Consider the following 8,071-nt stretch of genomic DNA (forward strand, 5'->3'; position numbering starts at 1 on the left):
TGCATCTTTCTATACTTTTAGGTGGAAATTTGCTTGAAAACTCACTTTGAACAAAAGTTACGGCTTTTTTGTATCACAGGTCACAAATGGCGTTTTTTCAGCGAGAGAAGGCCAAAATGAACACTTCATGCATAAAGCCTGTTTTTAGAGGAAAACTGAGTGAAATCCATCGATCATATCTCTTTTATGCATCTTTCTATACTTTTAGGTGGAAATTTGCTTGAAAACTCACTTTGAACAAAAGTTATGGCTGTTTTGTATCACATGTCACAAAGAGCTTTTTCTCAGCAAAAGAAGGCCAAAATAAACACTTCATGCATAACTCCTGTATTTTGAGGAAAATTGAGTGAAATCCACCTGTAAATACAAGTTTATGCATGTTTCTATGCTTTCAGGTTGAACCTTGACTGAAAACTCACTTTGAACAAAAGTTATGACTGTTTTGGATCACAGGTCACAAATAGCGTTTTCTCAGCGAGAGAAGGCCAAAATGAACACTTCATGCATAACTCCTGTATTTTGAGGAAAACTGCATGAAATCCACCTGTAACTTCTCTTTTATGCATCTTTCCATGCTTTCAGGTTGAAACTTGACTGAAAACTCACTTTGAACAAAAGTTACGACTGTTTTGTATCACAGGTCACAAATAGCGTTTTCTCAGCGAGAGAAGGCCAAAATGAACACTTAATGCATAACTCCTGTATTTTCAAGAAAACTGAGTGAAATCCACCGATAACATCTCTTTCATGCATCTTTCTATGCTTTCAGGTGGAAATTTGCTTGAAAACTCACTTTGAACAAAAGTTATGGCTTTTTTGTATCACAGGTCACAAATAGCGTTTTCTCAGCGAGAGAAGGCCAGAATGAACACTTCATGCATAACTGCTGTATTTTGAGGAAAACTGCGTGAAATCCACCTCTAACTTAAAGTTTATGCATCTTTCTATCGTTTCAGGTTGAAACTTGACTGAAAACTCACTTTGAACAAAAGTTATGACTGTTTTGTATCACATGTCACAAATAGCGTTTTCTCAGCGAAAGAAGGCCAAAATGAACACTTCATGCATAACTCCTGTATTTTGAGGAAAATTGAGTGAAATCCACCTATAAATACAAGTTTATGCATCTTTCTATGCTTTCAGGTTGAAACTTCACTGAAAACCCACTTTGAACAAACGTTATGACTGTTTTGGATCACAGGTCACAAATAGCGTTTTCTCAGCGAGAAAAGGCCAAAATGCACAATTAATGCATAACTCCTGTTTTTTCAAGAAAACTGAGTGAAATCCACCGATAACTTCTCTTTTATGCATCTTTCTATGCTTTCAGGGGGAAATTTGCTTGAAAACTCACTTTGAACAAAAGTTATGGCTATTTTGTATCACAGGTCCCAAATAGTGTTTTCTCAGCGAGAAAAGGCCAAAATGAACACTTCATGCATAACTCCTGTATTTTGATGAAAACTGCGTGAAATCCACCTCTAACTTAAAGTTTATGCATCTTTCTATGCTTTCAGGTTGAAACTTGACTGAAAACTCACTTTGAACAAAAGTTTTGGCTGTTTTGTATCACTTATCACAAAGAGCTTTTTCTCAGCGAGAGAAGGCCAAAATGAACACTTCATGCATAACTCCTTTATTTTGATGAAAACTGCGTGAAATCCACCTCTAACTTAAAGTTTATGCATCTTTCTATGCTTTCAGGTTGAAACTTGACTGAAAACTCACTTTGAACAAAAGTTTTGGCTGTTTTGTATCACTTATCACAAAGAGCTTTTTCTCAGCGAGAGAAGGCCAAAATGAACACTTCATGCATAACTACTGTATTTTGAGGAAAACTGCGTAAAATCCACCTGTAACTTCTCTTTTATGCATCTTTCTCCCCTTTCAGGTTGAAACTTGACTGAAAACTCACTTTGAAAAAAATTATGGCTGTTTTGTATCACATGTCACGAATAGCGTTTTCTCAGCGAAAGAAGTCCAAAATGAACACTTCATGCATCACTGCTGTATTTTGAGGAAAACTGCGTGAAATCCACCTGTAACTTCTCTTTTATGCACCTTTCCATGCTTTCAGGTTGAAACTTGACTGAAAACTCACTTTGAAAAAAGTTATGACTGTTTTGTACCGCACGTCACAAATAGGTTTTTCTCAGCGAGAGAAGGCCAAAATGAACACTTCATGCATAACTCCTGTATTTTGAGGAAAACTGCGTGAAATCCACCTGTAACTTCAAGTTTATGCATCTTTCTATCCTTTCAGGTTGAAACTTGACTGAAAACTCACTTTGAAAAAAAGTTCTGGCTGTTTTGTCTCACAGGTCACAAATAATATTTTCTCAGCGAGAGAAGGCCAAAATGAACACTTCATGCATAACTCCTGTATTTTGAGGAAAACTTCGTGAAATCCACCTCTTACTTAAAATTTCTGCATCTTTCTATGCTTTCAGGTTGAAACTTGACTGAAAACTCACTTTGAACAAAAGTGATGGCTTTTTTTGAATCACAGGTCAAAAACAGTGTTTTTTCAGCCAGAGAAGGCCAAAATGAACACTTCATGCATAAATCCTGTATTTTGAGGAAAACTGCGTGAAATCCACCTGTAACTTCTCTTTTAAGCATCTTTCCATGCTTTCAGGTTGAAACTTGACAGAAAACTCACTTTGAACAAAGTTATGGCTTTTTTGTATCACAGGTCAAAAATAGCGTTTTCTCAGCGAGAGAAGGCCAAAATGAACACTTCATGCATAACTCCTGTATTTTGAGGAAAACTGCATGAAATCAACCTGTAACTTCAAGTTGATATATCTGTCTATGCTTTCAGGTTGAAACTTGACTGAAAACTCACTTTGAAAAAAAATTATGGCTGTTTTGTATCACAGGTCACAAATGAGTTTTTCTCAGCGAGAGAATGCCAAAATGAACACTTCATGCATAACTCCTTTATTTTGAGGAAAACTGACTGAAATCCACCTCTAACTTAAAGTTTATGTATCTTTCTATGCTTTCAGCTTGAAACTTGACTGAAAACTCACTTTGAACAAAAGTTATGGCTGTTTTGTTTCACAGGTCTCAAATTGTGTTTTCTCAGCAAGAGAAGGCCAAAATGAACACTTCATGCATAAGTACTGTATTTTGAGGAAAACTGACTGAAATTCACCTGTAACTTCAAGTTGATGAACCTTTCTATGTCTTCAGGTTGAAACTAGACTTAAAACTAACTTTGAAAAAAAGTTATGGCTGTTTTGTATCACACGTCACAAATAGTGTTTTCTCAGCGAGAGAAGCCCAAAATGAACACTTCATGCATAACTCCTGTATTTTCGGGAAAACTGCGTGAAATACACCTGTAACGTCAAGTTTATGCATCCTTCTATGCTTTTAGGTTGAAACTTGACTGAAAACTCACTTTGAAAAAAAATTATGGCTGTTTTGTATCACAGGTCACAAATGAGTTTTTCTCAGCGAGAGAATGCCAAAATGAACACTTCATGCATAACTCCTGTATTTATAGGAAAACTGCATGAAATCCACCTATAACTTCTCTTTTATGCATCTTTCTATGCTTTCAGGTGGAAATTTGAATGAAAACTCACTTTCAAAAAAATTTATGGCTGTTTTGTATCACAGGTCACAAATAGTGTTTTCTCAGCGAGAGAAGGCCAAAATGAACACTTCATGCATAACTGCTGTATTTTTAGGATTACTGAGTGACATCCACCTATAACTTCTCTTTTATTCATCTTTCTATGCTTTCAGGTGGAAATTTGCTTGAAAACTCACGTTGAACAAAAGTTATGGACGTTTTGTATCAAAGGTCACAAATAGTGTTTTCTTAGTGAGAGAAGGCCAAAATGAACACTACATGCAGAACTCCTGTATTTTGAGGAAAATTGCGTGAAATACACCTGTAACTTAAGGTTTATGCATCCTTCTATGCTTTCAGGTTGAAACTTGACTGAAAACTCACTTTGAGCAAAAGTTATGGCTGTTTTGTATCACATGTCACAAAGAGCTTTTTCTCAGCAAAAGAAGGCCAAAATAAACACTTCATGCATAACTCCTGTATTTTGAGGAAAATTGAGTGAAATCCACCTGTAAATACAAGTTTATGCATGTTTCTATGCTTTCAGGTTGAACCTTGACTGAAAACTCACTTTGAACAAAAGTTATGACTGTTTTGGATCACAGGTCACAAATAGCGTTTTCTCAGCGAGAGAAGGCCAAAATGAACACTTCATGCATAACTCCTGTATTTTGAGGAAAACTGCATGAAATCCACCTGTAACTTCTCTTTTATGCATCTTTCCATGCTTTCAGGTTGAAACTTGACTGAAAACTCACTTTGAACAAAAGTTACGACTGTTTTGTATCACAGGTCACAAATAGCGTTTTCTCAGCGAGAGAAGGCCAAAATGAACACTTAATGCATAACTCCTGTATTTTCAAGAAAACTGAGTGAAATCCACCGATAACATCTCTTTCATGCATCTTTCTATGCTTTCAGGTGGAAATTTGCTTGAAAACTCACTTTGAACAAAAGTTATGGCTTTTTTGTATCACAGGTCACAAATAGCGTTTTCTCAGCGAGAGAAGGCCAGAATGAACACTTCATGCATAACTCCTGTTTTTAGAGGAAAACTGAGTGAAATCCATCTATCATATCTCTTTTATGCATCTTTCTATACTTTTAGGTGGAAATTTGCTTGAAAACTCACTTTGAACAAAAGTTACGGCTTTTTTGTATCACAGGTCACAAATGGCGTTTTTTCAGCGAGAGAAGGCCAAAATGAACACTTCATGCATAACTCATGTTTTTAGAGGAAAACTGAGTGAAATCCATCAATCATATCTCTTTTATGCATCTTTCTATACTTTTAGGTGGAAATTTGCTTGAAAACTCACTTTGAACAAAAGTTATGGCTGTTTTGTATCACATGTCACAAAGAGCTTTTTCTCAGCAAAAGAAGGCCAAAATAAACACTTCATGCATAACTCCTGTATTTTGAGGAAAATTGAGTGAAATCCACCTGTAAATACAAGTTTATGCATGTTTCTATGCTTTCAGGTTGAACCTTGACTGAAAACTCACTTTGAACAAAAGTTATGACTGTTTTGGATCACAGGTCACAAATAGCGTTTTTTCAGCGAGAGAAGGCCAAAATGAACACTTCATGCATAACTCCTGTATTTTGAGGAAAACTGCATGAAATCCACCTGTAACTTCTCTTTTATGCATCTTTCCATGCTTTCAGGTTGAAACTTGACTGAAAACTCACTTTGAACAAAAGTTACGACTTTTTTGTATCACATGTCACAAATAGCTTTTTCTCAGCGAAAGAAGGCCAAAATGAACACTTCATGCATAACTCCTGTATTTTGAGGAAAATTGAGTGAAATCCACCTGTAAATACAAGTTTATGCATGTTTCTATGCTTTCAGGTTGAACCTTGACTGAAAACTCACTTTTAACAAAAGTTATGACTGTTTTGGATCACAGGTCACAAATAGCGTTTTCTCAGGGAGAGAAGGCCAAAATGAACACTTCATGCATAACTCCTGTATTTTGAGGAAAACTGCATGAAATCCACTTGTAACTTCTCTTTTATGCATCTTTCTATGCTTTCAGGTGGAAATTTGCTTGAAAACTCACTTTGAACATAAATTATGGCTTTTTTTAATCACAGGTCACAAATGGCGTTTTCTCAGCGAGAGAAGGCCAGAATGAACACTTCATGCATAACTCCTGTATTTTGAGGAAAACTGAGTGAAATCCACCTGTAACTTCTCTTTTATGCATCTTTTTATGCTTTCAGTTTGAAACTTGACTGAAAACTTACTTTGAACAAAAATTATGGCCTTTTTGTATCACAGGTCACAAATAACGTTTTCTCAGCGAGAGAAGGCCAAAATGAACACTTCATGCATAACTCCTGTTTTTAGAGGAAAACTGAGTGAAATCCATCCATCATATCTCTTTTATGCATCTTTCTATACTTTTAGGTGGAAATTTGCTTGAAAACTCACTTTGAACAAAAGTTACGGCTTTTTTGTATCACATGTCACAAATGGCGTTTTTTCAGCGAGAGAAGGCCAAAATGAACACTTCATGCATAAAGCCTGTTTTTAGAGGAAAACTGAGTGAAATCCATCGATCATATCTCTTTTATGCATCTTTCTATACTTTTAGGTGGAAATTTGCTTGAAAACTCACTTTGAACAAAAGTTATGGCTGTTTTGTATCACATGTCACAAAGAGCTTTTTCTCAGCAAAAGAAGGCCAAAATAAACACTTCATGCATAACTCCTGTATTTTGAGGAAAATTGAGTGAAATCCACCTGTAAATACAAGTTTATGCATGTTTCTATGCTTTCAGGTTGAACCTTGACTGAAAACTCACTTTGAACAAAAGTTATGACTGTTTTGGATCACAGGTCACAAATAGCGTTTTCTCAGCGAGAGAAGGCCAAAATGAACACTTCATGCATAACTCCTGTATTTTGAGGAAAACTGCATGAAATCCACCTGTAACTTCTCTTTTATGCATCTTTCCATGCTTTCAGGTTGAAACTTGACTGAAAACTCACTTTGAACAAAAGTTACGACTGTTTTGTATAACAGGTCACAAATAGCGTTTTCTCAGCGAGAGAAGGCCAAAATGAACACTTAATGCATAACTCCTGTATTTTCAAGAAAACTGAGTGAAATCCACCGATAACATCTCTTTCATGCATCTTTCTATGCTTTCAGGTGGAAATTTGCTTGAAAACTCACTTTGAACAAAAGTTATGGCTTTTTTGTATCACAGGTCACAAATAGCGTTTTCTCAGCGAGAGAAGGCCAGAATGAACACTTCATGCATAACTGCTGTATTTTGAGGAAAACTGCGTGAAATCCACCTCTAACTTAAAGTTTATGCATCTTTCTATCGTTTCAGGTTGAAACTTGACTGAAAACTCACTTTGAACAAAAGTTATGGCTGTTTTGTATCACATGTCACAAATAGCGTTTTCTCAGCGAAAGAAGGCCAAAATGAACACTTCATGCATAACTCCTGTATTTTGAGGAAAATTGAGTGAAATCCACCTATAAATACAAGTTTATGCATCTTTCTATGCTTTCAGGTTGAAACTTCACTGAAAACCCACTTTGAACAAACGTTATGACTGTTTTGGATCACAGGTCACAAATAGCGTTTTCTCAGCGAGAAAAGGCCAAAATGCACACTTAATGCATAACTCCTGTTTTTTCAAGAAAACTGAGTGAAATCCACCGATAACTTCTCTTTTATGCATCTTTCTATGCTTTCAGGGGGAAATTTGCTTGAAAACTCACTTTGAACAAAAGTTATGGCTATTTTGTATCACAGGTCCCAAATAGTGTTTTCTCAGCGAGAAAAGGCCAAAATGAACACTTCATGCATAACTCCTTTATTTTGATGAAAACTGCGTGAAATCCACCTCTAACTTAAAGTTTATGCATCTTTCTATGCTTTCAGGTTGAAACTTGACTGAAAACTCACTTTGAAAAAAGTTATGACTGTTTTGTACCGCACGTCACAAATAGGTTTTTCTCAGCGAGAGAAGGCCAAAATGAACACTTCATGCATAACTCCTGTATTTTGAGGAAAACTGCGTGAAATCCACCTGTAACTTCAAGTTTATGCATCTTTCTATCCTTTCAGGTTGAAACTTGACTGAAAACTCACTTTGAAAAAAAGTTCTGGCTGTTTTGTCTCACAGGTCACAAATAATATTTTCTCAGCGAGAGAAGGCCAAAATGAACACTTCATGCATAACTCCTGTATTTTGAGGAAAACTTCGTGAAATCCACCTCTTACTTAAAATTTCTGCATCTTTCTATGCTTTCAGGTTGAAACTTGACTGAAAACTCACTTTGAACAAAAGTGATGGCTTTTTTTGAATCACAGGTCAAAAACAGTGTTTTTTCAGCCAGAGAAGGCCAAAATGAACACTTCATGCATAAATCCTGTATTTTGAGGAAAACTGCGTGAAATCCACCTGTAACTTCTCTTTTAAGCATCTTTCCATGCTTTCAGGTTGAAACTTG

The sequence above is a fragment of the Aulostomus chinensis genome, chromosome 20 (genome assembly GCF_037954235.1).
Source record: "Aulostomus chinensis isolate RoL2024-O1b breed Wild chromosome 20, RoL_Achi_v1.0, whole genome shotgun sequence".
Taxonomy (NCBI): Eukaryota; Metazoa; Chordata; class Actinopteri; order Syngnathiformes; family Aulostomidae; genus Aulostomus; species Aulostomus chinensis.